At 44.1% G+C, this 9,453-nt stretch overlaps 1 long non-coding RNA gene across 1 annotated transcript; it reads right to left on the minus strand.

Annotated features, from left to right (window-relative positions):
* Positions 1–124: 124 nt before the first annotated feature.
* On the minus strand, positions 125–1,253 carry LOC119361037. Its single transcript, XR_005172831.1, has 3 exons — positions 819–1,253; positions 580–719; positions 125–439 (listed from the first exon to the last, which is right to left on the minus strand). It is a non-coding gene; the product is annotated as an uncharacterized LOC119361037 (long non-coding RNA).
* Positions 1,254–9,453: the final 8,200 nt, after the last annotated feature.

Below are 9,453 nucleotides of genomic sequence, written 5' to 3' on the forward strand. Positions count from 1 at the left end.
GGGAAGTTCAACTGGTTCTTTAATATCTTGAATTGGAACATGTAAACCACCGACATCCGAACAAGACTCCAAACGTGTCATTTCAATTTTCATGACAGAAATCATAGGACCAACTTCACCTTGCAAAATTCCGACCACCAAGAGAACCTGAGAAAAAGACAGGTAAAGCTCAATAAATAAATACTCCAAGGCAGAATTGAAATTCATCACATCAATCAAACAGATACTCCGATGGCCTAAGCTAACCAGTCCTCTCTCTGAGTGTATAAATAAATAAACCACAAAAAGAATATGAGAGCTGAAGACTTAAATGCAGATTTCTATTGCAACCATTTCACTCTTTCCAATTGAATAAAAATATAATGACCACAGATTCTGCCAACTTTTCTTCTCCTGGTAATTGGAACCATGTAGTAAGGACCAAGAAACTTCAGAAAACCTGAAGAAGCAAACAAGTGGTCAATGTTATAATTTGAACAACTAAAACGATTTGATAGATATACTCTATGAATCTCAGTTCATGTTGAAATACAAATTATTCCATAGCATTTTGTGACAAAATTCAGCACAGCAGTCAACCTATTTCCCTCGTGAATCCGCCAAATTAGTTCTTGACAATCAATTCTCCGTGTAACTAGTAGGATACTCCTGGATACCCAAATCAATAGACTCCAACCGGTCAATCTTCAGCACCGTCCAAAGAGTCCTGCTCTTGTGATCTGATGGGGTAGCAAAAAGAAGCCTTATGGTGTAGCACAAATACAAATACGCATGATGGTGCAGGGAAAAAGAGTGAGGAGTAAAAGGATGGGGGTGACCTTGATGACGACGGCGGTGAGGAAAGGTGCTGGAGCGGCGGGCTTACTGCTCCGAGGATTTGTCCGGGCCTTCTCCTCGGGCTGCTACCGAAAGAAACGATTTTATCCGCCTCGGAGATGGTCGCTGGGACGCCGAGACGACAGGGTTTGGCGGAATCGCAGCCGGAGAGGGAGTCCACGGCCCTTGGTGGCTCGCGTCGGCGCCGTCGCAGGATCCGGCATCGGCACCACCGGATCAAGCCGGAATTACTCCTCCCGTCAAAAAAAATCGATCTTTTCCGGCATCGCCACCACCGGATGAAGCCGGAATTACTCCTCCAATTGATCTTTTCCAAGGGAGGGAGTACGGGACGGGGATGGTGGAGTTTGGAGAAGGGCACGGGGACGGGGATGCGGCGAGGAGAGAAGGAATCGCCGAGGAGGAATCGGAGATGGGGAGGAGGGCGTCACGAGGTATTTGCGGGTTTCTTTTTTATTATTATTATTACGGACGTCGCGATATCTTTTCTGGACGGACAAAAAAATATGTCATCAGGAATTTAAATATTTAGGCTTCCTTAGCGAGAATTCCAGAAATTCGTTCCACACAAGAATCGAACTATGGTTATCAAGGAGTGAGACTACTACCCCAACCATTGGGCTAAAGCCCAGTTCCCGTTCAATTTGCTTTAACGCATGTATAATAGTTTTAAGCTATTTCGTATTTGTGTTCTTCTCTTCGTTTAGCACATAACAGTTTCTTTCTTTTTCGTTTTCTTTTGAGAATCACATAACAGCTTTCTGAGACATGCATAGCTTAGCTGTACTGATGTTCTATTGCTAGCCCAGCCATGTATGAAGTTATAGTCCTTGGCTCTGGTTGGTCGACATTGCGGGCTTAATTTACTTTTGGATGAATTTTTTGATCAAGCTCTTATTGTGTGGAGGTTGTTTTGAAGTTCCGGTCCTTTCGAGGGAAGAAACTTTTGCTTTTGGTTTTGGTTCTTCAAGCAACACACACAAACAACACTGGTAATTTGGTATACCAAACAAAACCTATGATATGTAGGACAGTAAAACTGAGTCTAACTTCAGCCCTCTCACGCACCGAGTGTTTCTGACCATATATTTTCCGTGATATGGGCGTTCCTTACCATCAGATATGCTGGGTTTTTTTACTTCCACCACACATTTGATTTCCTGGCCCAACTGTCCTAAAGGTCGGCTGCTCCAGGGGCAAAATCTGAGTCCTCTGGTTGCCTGGGCCTTTTTCCCCGGCCCAACTAGCAAACCACTCATATCCCACCCCATGAGCGTTACTGAAGAAAGGCCTACCAAACGATCACAGTCGAGTTAGAAAAGAAATGCCTCATGAACCCTAACAGAGGAGACGCCCGGAGATGGCAATCCATATTCTCGTCAACCGCCACCGCTACGCTCGTCCGATCAACCTCTGCACATCACCCCGTCGTGAAAAAAGATCTCCACAGTCGGTGGAGTTCCCTTTCCCATCCCCATGACAGCCGACGAACATGGAGCGACCAACAAATCTATCCACCTAGGCGAGGAGGTGTGACTTACAGTTAGGGCGCATCGTCCCCGAAAAGGACACAAGTATTTGTCTACATCCATTCAGCTTCTCGATGAGTAGCCTAATCGATTGATCTGCACATGCTTAATCGAAGGTACAAACTGTTGTACGCATTGCTTTATTTTTCCCATTTTGGTTCCTTCTTTTCTTTTGGTTATTTGGTTTCATTTGTTCTAGAATCTGGCTCATGGCATCGGTGTGGAAGCTCGATTTAGTCGATCCGTTGATTTATGGTGGCACAAAGGTATGCGTCTTGTGAGGTTCTATCGCCAATTCAATGATGATTGATTGAGAGTTTAACCAGCCATTACTCATAGTATAATGCACCGGATGTCGGTTATTGCAGGTTTGTTACAATTGGGGATTCATAATTTTCATTCTATTGGGCTTGCAGGTACGTGGGATGGAAGCACATCTGAGAGCAGCGATACGAGTCAATGGGATTGAAAGCAATGCATGGGAAGACATTAACGTGACGCAATGACCAGTACGGAATATTAATATGCCAAAATCCGATGAGACGTCAGTCAACAATATTAGCTTTTGTTTTTGTTTTAGATTGTTAATATCTGAAATGCTGATCTAACAACATAAAATGTTGCAGTTCTTGTTGTGCACTGTACATGCTGAAGAACATCGAATTATTTACGGGAGTAAAACTGAGGTTGCAATATGACGAAGTACGTAGAGTAACACCTAAAATTCTGTCATTTTTTGAAATATATGGAACGATACTAACATATCCTCGCATGCAGGCCTACATCGACAAATTCAGAAGAGAGCTACCTGTTGTGCTTGTCGATTCACCCTACAACAAAATGAAATACAGGAGTAGGTTCAAGCAGTACCATGCTAGGCAATCGGATGCAGCTGCGGTTGAAGACGACGAGGATGCAAGCAGTTAGTCCAACATTGTGGTTCATTCTTACATGTGGAATGTACACTTGGCCATAAAGCGACATAGTAGGGTGTGGTTGGGTTTTAGTCCCGAAGAAGGTTTCCTAGCCGTGTTCTTAGTCCATTGCACATGAGTCAAGTTGTAAAACTTTAATAATATTGGTTACTATATTTTGCTTGAAATAAATTTGGTCTCCACGGGATCTCGTAGAAATCTATATTTGCTTTTTACTACCATGTGATAGTAATGGTTCCTGGGGCAACCCTAGAAGAATAATGGATTATGATATGTCTATTTTCATACGAGAGAAAAAGGTACGAGCATTACAATAGCCTCACAACAGAAGTCAAAAATACTGCCTGATTCAACACGCAATCCCAGCTATATCTCGTAGGCAGGCCACAAAGCCAAAAAATAGAGCATAGGATAACAATAGTAAAAGCATGTACCATAGGGGGCCTCTGCAGGTGCTGCAACGCTGAATTGAAGCGATCACCTTCAGGAGCATAGTGGTGTGGCCATGGTACATCCATCCTGCCTCATGGAATCACATAGCATGTTCTGTCATAGCCCTGCAAAACAGAGGAAAAATTACTACTTGTACTAACCTTGTCAAGTGTGTGCATGTAACAAATGTTGGACATAAGTAAACACGGAAGAATGAAATGCAACATATGGAAGAATCGAATGGTCATTCCTTTCTCTCTGCTTTTTGCGAGGACCATTACTCTCCCTTTAACAAGGCTAAAACATCATAATAAGATTTAATAGCAATCTTGAAAAGGTGGATATCCCATGTGAATCTAATTTTTCATATAAAGCACATGCCAAGTCTGTTGATCCCAGTCCAGCAATTGCACAAGAAGAAGCGAGCATCATAAATATTGAGCAACATAAGCTATGAATTGTTTATAGTACATTCCAAAATTAATAGCTTATCATCTCTATTGATCTCCAAATCTCACCTATCAGCCAAATTGAAAGAATACATGTTGAATGCAATGATTGAACGTTCGTAGATCATGCAGCTGGGGTTGGACGAATGGGGCTGGCCGTCGAGGCCGGCGGCCAGCTTCATCTAGTCCCGCGGAACATGATCCATACCCAACCACCTTGCCATCAGACGAGACGCATGGCCAGATCAAAGCTGCACCCATGACTGAGAAATGATATGTAGAGGACGCAAACAACCAATTGAGGTGTGGGAAAGAGGTTGCCTATAACCTTGTGGCTATAGGCACCCGCATGGAGGACTGGGAGGTGGGATGGCGCCGACTCTTTGCCGGCGGCCGCCGCGGGGAGGGCAGTGGGCCTCCTCTCGTGTTCGTTGAAAAGGTGGTGCGAGATCGCGAGGGAATTGGGGTGGTGGAAGGGAGGGGCCGCGATGCGCGGCTAGATCTTGCCGGCAACGAGGGAGGGAGGGGCCGCGATGAGCGGCTAGATCCTGTCGGCGAGGATTAAAACCGTAGTGGCAGCGAGGAATAAACCCTAGCGAACGGGATAAATATCGAACCGAAAATAGCCCTGAAATTCGTACCGAGAATACCCTCGAAATATTTGGGAGGGAAAATCAGATCAGTTCGAAATATTTTTTCTCCTGAAAATGCCCCTCGGGGTCTGATATAATACACGTGACATCAGCGTATTGCATCGGATGTGGACCGTCGAATTCGCTCCGACGGACGGTCCATATCGTCCGGATGCACTGTAAAATGACCCTTATTATTTTTGTATAACAGTCTTGATAGAAAATCCTTTCCAACAGAACGGTTGAGCGCAAGCCTGAAAAATGATAAAATCATGGATGGTACTTCCAGTAACATAAATCAAAATATTGTTGCAGAATCTTTTCAGTCTGCACTTCCATCCATGGTTAATTCCATCAAATATATGTCAACTTAACTAAATGCAAACATGAAATGCGAGATTATAGAGATTCATGCACAATAATATAAAATATGTATGATGGTAACGGAAGAGGTACTCTAGCAAAAGCAGAGGTACAATGATTCTAATTTCACACCGAAATAGCAATGAATACATGACTATCAGGACGTGAGTAGTACAAAAAAATGAGCATATGAGAAGCAGAGATAATGCCACTTGTGCTGATGTGCATATAAACCTATCAAATTCAGACTAGGTAATAATTGGGAGGTACCTTAGCGTTAAGAAAGTACTTGTAAAAATTGTAGATTTGCAGGAAGAACATAGTAGTGACCATTGTTGAAGAAGAAAGAGATCTAATTATTCATACTAAGTATATTATTTTTAAGGCACCAATTTGCATTACTACCTATAAAATAGGAATCCCAGGTTTGTTCAGATGAATGAATGTCCCACCACATATATACTTTAAAAGAACCGAAATGTCTTTAAAAGTTGACTAACATAGAAGGCATGCACAAGAAAAATAACTCATTGCACAGGAACAGAGAAGTATTGGAATGGCGATGAGCTCAAATATAAATCTAGAAATTTTACTGTGTGAAGATTTATATTTTTCTTATCTATTTTCAATGGGAATGTAACATGCACAATTTAGCACATAGTGGCAACTACAAAATTAGTGATCTGAATTAACTTAGAACTGAAGACACATGCTGCACTTTTAATCAGTTCATGCCTTTAAATGCCCTAGTGAAGAGTGAAAGATCTGATGCACAATATTACTATCTTTTAGAAAATAGCAGTACAGACTATGGGTATAGATATACATAGCCATGATGCATGCATGTAGTACGTGATCCCAGTTTCATCCATATACTTATGTACACGTATTGAAAAGGCAGGAGTACCTGTTGTGAGTATCAAACCGTGAACGACATGAACAGAGATGGATGATGGACCATTGTTGCTACGTTTCTCCGGCAATAAAGCATCAACCTTAGCAGCAGACACAGAGGTAGTAGTACCTACTATGTGCCTCCTGTAGCCAGATGTGCTTGCCGCCATCTTGTACATCTAGCTCCTGCAGCATATATGTTGCCATCTCACTATCTGCTGGGATAAGATGGAGAAGATCGCTCAGATCTCTAAGACCGTCCACCTAGAGCCCGTAGTCTGGCACCTCCTTGCCTGGCTATAGCCTTGTAAGGTCCGAACTTGTTGGTTTGTCGCCGACGGCGTGCGAGTACACCATGGTGTACAACTCGCAGTGATGCAGCATCGCCAGTCGGTGGCAGAGACACTTGGCACAGGGTGCGCAACAACTCATGCTACCCTCCTCTAGCGTGTGGTTGTCGTCCCGTGGGTCCCAGAATAGTTACTCCGTCAGCATGTCAAGTCACACCGGTCCACATAATGGGGACAGATCGTCGTCCACGGTACCACAGCACCACGATGACACAATTTGGTAGATTGTTTCCAAACACTATGTTGCTTCCGCATAGTTCCTCTGGCGAGAAGGCTGGTTGGGTAGACCTGAACACATAGGTACATAACCTACCTGATCAAACGTCCACTCGATTGATATTTGCAGATTAATTTTACTAATAATTCCGTTAGATCATGGAGAAAAAAGAGGAGGACCTAGAACCAATCTGATAGAAATAGAAAGGAGGACAACATCACGACATGGAGAGAAAGAAGAGAGAGAATGACAGATTGATTATGATACTACCTCAAAATCCCTCCTTGTGGTACACCCTCTGCATGCTGACTCATCTCCACCAATCTGGAGATAATCACTCCATGCTTTTCACCATCCATGACTCTCTCTCTCTCCGAATAGGCTTGGGCATGACGTACGCCTTGGTTCCGTGGCCGAGGCACTGCTGATAGTCTCGCACCTGATCCCAGCGGAGTGCCAACTTCTCCCACGCCGTCCCTGTTATCTTTGTCATCCTGGTCAGCCTGCGTCGATAGGAGAGCCCATGTCACGCATCAAAACATCTTCATCATGCGCACTTTTGGCCGGCGGCGCATGGGCGGTTGAACGGCAACCGGAGGCGGCGCGTGCGGTGGTTTTTCGTGGGGACGTCGCGGAGAGAGTTGTGCTTTTTAGATACCGAGGGAATTGTTTGTGGGGATATAATTGGGAGAAAATTACGGGATTCTTTTTGTGGATAGCCACGTGATGTCCCATGTTTGAAGAGGTCCGATTTCCCAGCGTTTTTTCTCTTTCCTTTTGGTTTTCTATATAGAGGTTATAGATCGTATACATGCAAAGTTAAAAAAATAGATGTTAACCGTAAGTTTAAGAAGAGGGTCCAATTTTCCAGCATTTTTTTTCTTTCCTTTTGGTTTTCTATAGAGATTGCGATTGTATACATGCAGGTCTCTCACCACGGTTAATTATTTGATCTTAACCGTAGGTTTAAGATCCAAAGGTTAATTTTACGTGAGAATTAACGTGGAGGCTCAATTAGTGCTTCCAATTAGTAAATATAAGATATAAGATAAGATGGAGTGTTCGAGTCTACCACCACTTGTTGCAAAATGGATTTTAGTCTCACTGAGATGGCCTGGCCAAGTTTCTGTGATGAAGTCGCTTCATTTCAGAATCATCGAAATGAACCGATCGGAATTTTTTAAATGTGGTCTTGCCCTAGCCATTGCACTTCAGTTGCACCGAGTCGTTCTGTTCGATCTCACGGGAAAGCCTAACGGTCAACTCTTTATGAAGGAAGGAACCAGCGAAACCACTCCTGTGAGTATTCGTCCCGTCCCACTCTTTATGGGGTTTTTCAAGTCTTTAGAGTATGAATGTAGTAATGAAGCCGAGACCCTAGTTTATTTAGCTATTATGGACTTCAGATTTGGAGTAGCACTTATCTATCGAAATCTTTCATCATTTACTTAAACGGTTGATTGATCATACATTGAGTACCATTTAACTGGAATTAACCGATGCAAGTCCAAGAAGGACTGGTCGGTGCTGCCAGCTGATACGTCTCTGTCGTATCTATAATTTTTTATTGTTCCATGCCAATATTCTACAACTTTTACTTACTTTTGGCAACTTTTTATACTATTTTTGGAACTAACATATTGATCCAGTGCGCAGTGCCAGTTTTTGTTTGTTGCATGTTTTTTGTTTCGCAGAAAATCCATATCAAACAGAGTCCAAACGAGATAAAAACTTACGGAGATTTTTTTGGAATATATGTGATTTTTTGGAATAAGAATCAACGCGAGACGATGCCCGAGGGGGCCACAAGGTAGGGGGGGCGCCCCAGGGGGTGGCGTGCCCTAGACCCTTGTGGCCACCCCGTAAGGCGGTTGGTGCCCTTCTTTCGCCGCAAGAAATCCAATATCCGTATACAAATCGTGTTAATATTTCAGCCCAATCGGAGTTACGGATCTCCGGGAATTTAAGAAACGGTGAAAGGCCGGAATCTGAGAGCACAGAAACAGAAGGAGACAGAGAGACAGATCTAATCTCGGAGGGGCTCCCGCCCCTCCGCCGCCATGGAGGCCATGGACCAGAGGGGCAACCCTTCTCCCATCTAGGGGGGAGGTCAAGGAAAAAGAAGAAGGATGGGGGCTCTCTCCCCCTCTCTCCTGGTGGCGCTGTAATGCCGTCGGGGCCATCATCGTGTGACGGCAATCTACACCAACACCTCTATCATCTTCACCAACATCTTCATCACCTTCCCCCATCTATCTACAGCGGTCCACTCTCCCGCAACCCGATGTACCCTCTACTTGAACATGGTGCTTTATGCTTCATATTATTATCCAATGTAGAAAAAGGGCCTGTTGTCCCGGTTCGTAAGGGCCTTTTGTCCCGGTTCCTGAACCGGGACTAAAGGGTCGGTACTAATGCCCTGCCCCTTTAGTCCCGGTTCAATCCAGAACCGGGACTGATGGGCCTCCACGTGGCCTGTGCGCGGAGCCCAGGCAGGAGACCCTTTGGTCCCGGTTGGTGGCACCAACCGGGACCAATAGGCATCCACGTGTCAGCATTTTTGTGGCTGGGGTTTTTGTTTTTTTTGAAAGGGGGGGGGGTTTGGGGGTTTTGGGGGGTTAATTTAGGTGTTTCATATATTGTGTTAGCTAGCTATAATTAATAGAGAGAAGTGTCCTCTCTTATGTCCGTGCTTGGTCGACGCTACGTACTATACATACGTATAGAGAGGACTAGACACGCTAGCTAGCTAGTAAGCAAACGAAGGAAACAGAAGATCGTCATGAACATATATGCATACAGAGAGAAGTGATAT

The sequence above is a fragment of the Triticum dicoccoides genome, chromosome 1A (assembly GCF_002162155.2).
Source record: "Triticum dicoccoides isolate Atlit2015 ecotype Zavitan chromosome 1A, WEW_v2.0, whole genome shotgun sequence".
In the NCBI taxonomy this organism is placed as follows: domain Eukaryota; kingdom Viridiplantae; phylum Streptophyta; class Magnoliopsida; order Poales; family Poaceae; genus Triticum; species Triticum dicoccoides.